The following is an 8,941-nucleotide window of genomic DNA, read 5'->3' as shown; positions in this document are numbered from 1 at the left end:
AAAAAAAAAAAAAAAAAGAAAAAAAACTTTAAAGCCAAGCGAAGTTTGGTTGTCCAGGTACTGTTCTATGATTTGTTAGGCCTCTCTAATTCTACAGAGCGGAATACTGTATAATAGTGGCAGGCCCATGATGCTAAATGTAGATTTACTCATTTTCGTGGGGACCTATTGGATTTTATGGTTTAGGTTATAAGATGTAGAAAATTTTATATAAGGTTCCACTTCAGTGGTGGGGAAAGTGTCTACTGATATTCATAAATGTAAAAAAAAAAGCATGGCAACAAGGACATACTCGTACGAATCAGATATTGATAGTTTTGATACTCCAACGTGTACTCTGATACTAAAGGTATGTTTATGTGCCGACTTGTGTGGTGGGGTGTGGCCATTCGGAAGGATAGAATTTTTTAAAAAAAATCTCGAGAGCGTCAGATATTCAGAGGGGGGAGGTTAAGTGACTCTTAAAAGTGCCACCATTCAATAGACTGACGTTTTGGAAGTGACGCAAGCTAGTAGCGAATTTTTGAAATTTAAAAAAAAAAATAATAATAATATAATAAAATAAATAAATAAATCTTCATACGTTGATTTACTAGAAAAAAATTACTTTTTTTTTTTGCAACTTTGTAGTCTTCCTACAGTTTTGCGTTATTCTTAAATCGTTAGATTTTTTAAATGCGCACTCTTCAGTTTGTAATTAACCCACCTTATCTTAATCTGATGCGCTTCAATAAATCTGATTATCAATTTTTTTTGCTAATCTGACGGACTGCAAAAAATAAAAATAAATAAAATATCTTCATATTGAAATAGTCAAGCGTGTTGGATTTTTATACAGAAGGTTCAGCTTGATGCTTCTGTCATGGTAGCCTAAAATCTGACGATTATTTTGAGGGACATTCTTAATCTGACAGCTAGGGAAAAAAAAAACTTTTTTTTTTTTTCGCAACTTTATAGCCCTCCTAAACTTTTGCGTTACACTCAAATCGTCAGATTTTCTAAATGTACACTCTTTAGCTTGTAATTAACCCACCTTATCTTAATCTGACGCTCTTCAATAAATCCAATGCTCAATTTCTTTTACTTACATGCTTAGGCGGATTTGGTCCGCCAAGAAGGCAAGAACCTCGACTTCCAAACGGCGGGGAAAAAAAAAAAAAAAAAAACACGAAGGCTCACAGGCTTGAAGGCGAGGAAAAAAAAAATTAAACAGAAAAAAAAGAAGAAAAAACGAGGGCACACAGGTCTAAGGGCGCCATAAAAAAGAAACGAGCTTATGTGTGCATCACATGACTTTCTTTTACAACCAATTTCAAGTTATTTCCCCATTATTGGCAATTTTAATGCGATTCGATTAACTCTCTAAATATCACCAATAATGACCAAATGAAACCAGATTTTTTACAAAAAATCGCCAAATTTGTCGCCAGTTGGCGACAAAACTTGGCGACCAAAAGCTTGGCGACATATTGCCAAGTGTTTGCATAAATTATAACACCGCTTGAATTTACATTAAAATTAACATTGATTCCCCCCAAAAAAGTGTAAAAGACCCCCTTTGGAACATCCGAATGCAACCAAAAAGGGAGGTGCACAACTAGACTCCATTAGGAGTCTACGTGCCAAATTTCAACTTTCTAGAACATACCGTTATTGAGTTATGCGACATACATACGCATATCCGCACATACATACGGACGTCACGAGAAAAGTCGTTCTAATTAACTCGGGGAATGTCAAAATGGATATTTCGGGCTTCTATACGTTCTTAGGCACTTATTCGCGTGTGGTCGGGTTGAAAAAAAAAACTCAACGTTAATTCGAGAGTGAGCAAAATGGAAATTAAGGCCGAATTTTGAAAAAAAAAAAAAAGAAAAAGAAAATTAATTTGAATCCTGAAATTTTGTATTCAAATTACGTTTTTCGCAATCACGAACTGCGAAAGGACCCTACTCATTGGAGTTATTGTTTCTAGAAACGGCTCCTGTCTCCCCCCCTCAAGCCTGCCTCTCCTCCTGGGCTGTTACGTGTGCAAAGTTGTGTGTGTAAGTGTGTAGGCTTGTGTGTGTGCGTAGACCTGTGTGTATGCACGTAGGCGTGTGTAAAGTGGTGTGTGTGTATATGTGTGAGTGTGTGAGCGTGCGTGTGTGTAGGACATGGACGCCTCCGACTAAGAGAAGCGGATAGCTCAGGACCGGAGCAGCCGCTCCGCCTGCAGAGGCCGGTGGGCGGTGGTGCTGCTGACGCCCCTGTTTCAAGCTGAAAAAGGAACCACAACGCCAAGGACGGTCAAGTGAGGACAATAAGCAATCGTGATTGCTCAAAAAAAAAAAAAAGGCGTACACGCTCGAGGGCGCAAAAAAAAAAAAAAAAAAGGATCAGGTTTAAGGATGAAAAAAAAAAAAAAACGAAGATGCGCAGGTTCAAGGGCGCGAAACAAAAAAGAAAGAAAGAAAGGAAAGGGGGAAAAAAGGATGTCACACAGGTTTGAAGGAACGAAAAAAAAAAGTGCACAGGTACGACGACACAAAAAAAAAAAAAAAAAAAAACGAAGGCGTCCCAAGTTTAAGAGCGCAAGAAAAAAACGAAGTCGCACAAACTTGAAAGCCCAAAAAGGCGAAGGAGCTCAAGATCAAAGGCGCAAAAAAAAAAAAAAAAAAAGAGCGAAGTGACACAGGTTTGAGGGAAAAAAGAAAAGAAAAAAGGCGTGCAGAGGCCCGCGGGCCGATGTGCTCGCTATTTTTATATTTTGGAAAAAAAAATTATTTAAAAAAAGTTTTTGGTGCAACTTATATATATATATATATATATATATATATATATATTATTTGCGTTCACAAACTTGTGACTTCTCTTCGCTTTTTTACTTCCTTTTACAAAACAGGAAGTATTATATTCGCGAAAAATTTTTCACTCAAAATTCGGCCTTAATTTCCATTTTGCTCTTCCCCCGAATTAATGTTGAGTTTTTTTTTTTTCAACCTGACCACACGCGGATAAGTGCCTAAGAACGTATAAACACCCGAAATATCCATTTTGACATTCCCCGAGTTAATTACAAAGACTTTTCTCGTTACGTCCGTATGTATGTATGTCGCATAACTCAAGAACGGTATGTCCAAGAAATTTGAAATTTTGTACGTGGACTCCTAGTGGGGTCTAGTTGTGCACCTCCCCTTTTGGTTGCATTCGGGAGTTTCTAAAGGGGTCTTTCCCCCCCCTTTTGGCGGAAATCATTGTTAATTTTGATGTAAACTCAAGTCGTGTTATAATTTGGCGGACACTTGGCAATATATCGCGTTTCTTTTGGTCGCTACGTTTTGTCGCCAACTTGGCGACAAATTTGGCGATTGTTTATTTTTAAATCTGGCTTCAATTTGGCCACTGGTGGTGACATTTAGAGAGTCAACTATTGAATCACATTAAAATTTCCAATAATGTTAAAATGACATTAAAATTGGAGTAAAAGGAAGTTATGTGATGCACACATCAGCTCGTTTTTTCTTTTCTTTAAACTCGTAAGCCTGTGTACCATCGTTTTTTCATTTATTTATTTGCGTCCTTTGGAAGAAAAGGTTGGCGCCCCCTTGCGGGACCCAGTCCGCCCCTGCTTGTCTGGCAGGCTTTCCTGTCTGTCCCATCCACCAACAAAAAAGGCCAATATTTAGTGTTGGTACTTGACAGAGTATCTTCCTCTGACGCACTAGAGAAAATCTCTACAAACACTGTGGGCTCAAAACCGTCTCAAAACGACCGACATGCGTCAATGCATGCCATATTCGGCAACTCTTCAGACAAAATTGTGGAATTGATAGGTTTTTCCATGGCAAAAATGCTCTCCCTGGACGTCCGAAAGTGCTATGCTTGTGAAGATATCATTTCATTCTCTAGTTTCGTTCATACAAGAGCAAGCCGTGACGTCACGAAGACGAAAAACAGCTTCTACGCAGCAACCCTAATAGCAAAATTTCTTGCATCAATCTTGACAGATCTTGATATTATACTGACGGCGTCAATATTGACGTGTTTCATACTGCATAAAGCTTGCATAAAGATTAAAAAGCAATATTACAATAACAACACGTATGCAACATTGCATTCATCTTAAAATATCAATATTGATATTACCTTACAATAACAACATTGCATACATATTGACGCCGTCAAGATGTATTGATTTCATGCTGTCGCCGTCAAGGTAATTAGTACACAATAGAACAGGTGGACCTTCGTTGATACTTGCGCATGCGCACAGTTCTTTCTACCCAGCATCCCTCGAATTGCTGGCACATCTTCCTCCTTCGACCTACGATTTCAGTCGGTTCAGAGGAGCTGCACGTGGCGTTGTCGTTGCGTTCTTTAGGCTTCGTTAAGTTGGTTGCTTAGTTATTAGTGTGGAATAGTATTGTTTTAGGAATAACTTATGAATGACTGATAACTGCATTTGTTTATTAATATAGTACTAAACAAGTCATATCGCAGACGATGTGCGATCAATGTTAGAAATGGCCGAAAATAACTTTTTTCGTCCCTAGACTTCGAAACGAAGGACATGAAGCCCAGAATTTCGTATTATCACTTCAAACTCATGAGTAAGATTAATTTTATTCAATGGTTATTTATGTTATTCTTTAAGATAAATTCATGTGTTTTGTCCATGGGATATTTTCAATGCTGACATCCATTTGGAAATGTACTTTATTGTATTTATTTACTTATTTATTATTTTACTTTCTTTATTCTTAAATGTGTTATAAAAACTTCCGCAATTATTCCTAACTAGGCATTTTATGTCTTTATAATACAATTAGAAGCATGAATTTATAAAATAAGTCAAGTATTACGCAAAACGAAGAAACTTTCATTTTTTAAATTAAATTGTGAGTACTATTAATACCTTTATATGAATTTCCGATCAGATGTCAGCTTTAAGGAAATATTCTTAGGCTAGAAAACTATCTTGAAGAATAACAGAAATAATTACAGAATGAAATTTAATTCTCGAGTTTCAAGTGAAAATAATACAAAGAAATAAATAGATAAAACACCTTGCAAACGTGCTGATTTCATACTGTCATGTCAATGTATCCTGACATTTTCCTGTCATATCAATACGTATGCAATATTACAAAAGCAAGATCATCTTGCCTAGACCTTGATTTCATGCTGTCATGACAACATCTTGATATTATCCTGTCATATCAATACGTATGCAAGATTACAAAAGCAAGATCATCTTGCCTAGACCTTGATTTTATGCTGTCATGACAACATCTTGATATTATCCTGTCATATCAATACGTATGCAATATTACAAAAGCAGCCTACCTTGATATTTTCCTGATATTATGTTGCATACACCTTGTCAGCCAATATTGTGGCAGCCTGCTGACAGCATAAAGGGAGTAACATAACAACATTGAGGCAGCATTAATGCAAGATGATTTTTCTTGCATGTCAACCTTTATGCAATACTGAGGCAAGATATTTTGCTTACTGGGAAGAGAGCTACGGTTTTGGAGCAACCATTTGGAGAAGCGGGAGAAGCTTATTGCGATGGGGACAAAGTGTTCACAAAGATATATTTTTATCAGAAAATCTTTTTTGGAAATCATTTGTAAAATTATGATGGAGAAAAAGAACAATTTGTTTTCTTAATTAATTTTAAAAGAATGTGTTTTTCAAATATGTCCTATTATCACAGAAAGAGTAGAATTTTCTGCAAAATGTAACATTCTAAAATATTTGAACTTTTTGAAAATGTATAACTATGTATGATAATGGAGATTAAAAGAAATCAATGGTGTCATGAAGAAGGATTATTATTTCTTTATTTAAAAAAAAAATCTGCTTATTTCTTTTTAACGGCTGTGTTATGGCCTTTTTAATTTTTACGTATGAATGATTTTCAAATTATAAAAAAAGAAGCAAACTTTTTGGATCGTTAAAGTCTATCGTCATTCCTTCTTTAAAGCGTAACCTCGTTGCTTTAGCAGATAAATTAATAAGTAGTCATTTTTTTAAAGAAATTTAGATTTACAAACATGTAGAAATGGCGACCAACTTCTTCAACTTTTTTTTTCCACGAAAAAAAAACGGATTGCAGCTATACAGAATCGTGAAGTTTACAAATTGTAAGATTTTTAACCAAAAGAAATTCCAAAAAGATTCAGTTTCAAACTACTCTCGGAAAAATACAGATTGAACTTCCTTGAAAAAAAAAAAAAAGAAAGAAAGAAACCGCCGTCAATTATGGTTCGCATAGAGGTTTTATCACTTCCTAGTTCCAAAAAAGGAAATGTTTGAAAATTTAAAATATATTTTGTTGAAAAAAAAAAAAGTTATATTTACAAATTTCTCATAAGGAGGAAAAGTTACTACTAGGATTGAATAAATAAGATGGGCGTGTAGATAAAGAATCATTAATTATGCGATCGTTTTGCCCGCTGCATCGGTGTAATCTTCCGCGGTGAGTAGATAGTTCATTGTAAACATCCCTGTATATTTAAATATTATGCAACTGATTTTGCGCATAGTTAAAGAAGATTTAAAATTTTGTGATAGTATAGCCAGTAAAATACATGCTTCATAAATTAAAGAATTTTCGCAGCTGTATTATACGTGAAAGACCAAATACAGTACGTGAAAAAGGCTCTAATTGGAGCAGCCGAAGTGTAGTCTCCATGATTTGCTGTCCTTCAGCAAGGATTTAGAACATCGCAATTTTTGAGCATTAAAGAATATATTCATCTATTTAAGGTTGTTGTCGGTTATATTAAAAAAAATTGCTTATATTGCACCTTAAACTAATTTTTTAAGGCTTTATCTGGTAACATTACCGCGCTTATCAAACAATTGATATTTTTGATGCATATGTTTTATAATTTTTATTTGAAATTTATTCTAGAGAATATTCTGTATGTTTACATCGTTAGGGAGATTTATATGCATACGTATTCAAGTGTTAATATGTTGTTTTGCCATTAAAAGCATCCAAAAATCGTCCCTAATTTATCTGCATTGCATCAAGGTGATGTATATTTTTATTAAATCTATAAATTCAAAGTGGTTGGTTCAAAGTGATTATATTTACTTTCAACTCGTTTGCGCGTAAGACTTACGTTTAAAAAATTGTATGAATGTATTCCGTTGTTGAGATTTCTTAGTTAATATCGTAAAATGTTCTTTTATTCGGCGAAAGTCGCTAGTGGAATTGTAGTAATTTAAGAATTGATGAAAACTGTTGAGAGAAACTATCCAGTGTGTTATGAATTAATGGTAAGTGTTTTAGTCTTGCTTGTCTTGCCTTGTGACTGAAAAAATAAGTGAGTAACACTTTAAAGATAACCATTTAGGTCTATTAATTATCTGTGTTTAATCTTAACTTTTTCATTTCAGTTTCCTCATAGCAATTATAACTTTAGCTTATGATGCATGTTGTATTTGTTATGTAACTGCACTTTATTGATGATCTGATTCAAAATATTGAAGAATGAAATTTGAATGATTTTCTATATTTATCATGTTTTTTTATTGATTTATTTTCTGTGATGAAAAATTTCAACCCGCTTATAAGATTACTTTTGACTAAATGTTATTTTTATATATAAGACTATGAATGTTTTGTTTCTTAATCAAATTCTAAGCGAAATTTAGATCAAAGTGAAATTATTTGCAAAAAGTTGTTTTACTACTCCCTCTTTACAACCTAAGATTTTGCAGCTGTTCAGAATTTTCCTATTCAAGGGTGCCTATTTACCCCAAAAGCAATGGTGCCCCCCTCCCAGTTATCACTAAAGCCCCAAAAGTTCGAGCGCCCCCCCCCTTCAGAATTGAAAAGATGTCCCTAAAAATTTCAATAGCACAATGTGTGCCATAACCCTTTGCAGTTGTGCACCTCTGTTATATTTAATGTTCATGTTTCTGAACTGATACAATCAATTACTTCGCATTACTGAACTAATTTTTAAATTATATCTTATTTTTACATTTTTAAATTGAGGGATATAAGAAAGATATTTCACAATGAACCCAATTTAATGGATACAACAATGTAAGTTAAATTGTAAAAGTATAATTGACTGTGAAATGTAAATGAGCTATACCATTTCATTGATCATTCATACTGGAAAATTATTTAGCTGATGGCTGATTTTTCCAGGTACTGCAAAGAGTTTTATAAATATCATGGCCAAAAGGGACCGAATGATAAAGATACAAATAATCTGACAAAGCAAACATAATCTTAAGAATTAGGATAGGTAATTTATTTCTAGAGAATTAAATACTGGTTGTATTCCTTTTAACATTGAAATTGAACAGTGAACTAATGAAATAATAAAGGCCCAATTATTTTCCATGTTCCTTGCAGTACTGAGGTTCTGATAAAATCACAAGAGTTTTGACACTCCTTGTGTGTTTCAAAAGTTGGAAAATAGGTTTTTGAAAACTAAATTAACGTTCTTACACTTAATATACATATTGTCCCCTCAGAGCAACAGTAAGACATCTAATCCCAGAAATAACACTGAAATATCTTACTGTTGCTCTGAGGTGACAATATGACATTTGCTTGGCAGAAAGATAAAATGCAAAACCATGAATGAAAAAAAAATCTGTATGCAGTAGACCCTAGATCCATCAAGCCTGCATCTGCCCCTTTCGCACAATGCTTCATCTTAATTTAATGCTTCTGTCACTCCAGTTATGTATGTATTCTGTTAACCCAAGCATATTGGTTTTTCGCAGACAGTAAAACCCCTCTGAAGCGGACACTAACAGGACTGTATTTGTCCGTAAAAGAGGGATGTCTTTTTCGGGACGAGTTTTTAATTGTTTTTTTATTTAAAGAATTCAGTAGGTATAAAGATCTTAATATTATACACTTGAACATCTGCACAATTTAATTGATTTTCTAGTTTTTTAAATATATACATATACA

At 34.3% G+C, this 8,941-nt stretch overlaps 1 protein-coding gene across 1 annotated transcript in view; it reads left to right on the top strand.

The window, feature by feature from the left end:
* Positions 1-6,419: 6,419 nt before the first annotated feature.
* Positions 6,420-8,941, top strand: part of LOC129231581 (brain tumor protein-like) — a 124,103-nt gene continuing 121,581 nt past the window's right edge. The window contains 1 exon segment of the mRNA XM_054865939.1: positions 6,420-7,030. The gene's annotated coding sequence lies outside the window, so the exon portion shown is untranslated.

This window comes from Uloborus diversus, chromosome 10, assembly GCF_026930045.1.
Source record: "Uloborus diversus isolate 005 chromosome 10, Udiv.v.3.1, whole genome shotgun sequence".
NCBI lineage: Eukaryota > Metazoa > Arthropoda > Arachnida > Araneae > Uloboridae > Uloborus > Uloborus diversus.
This window is presented reverse-complemented; position numbering and strand designations above follow the sequence as displayed.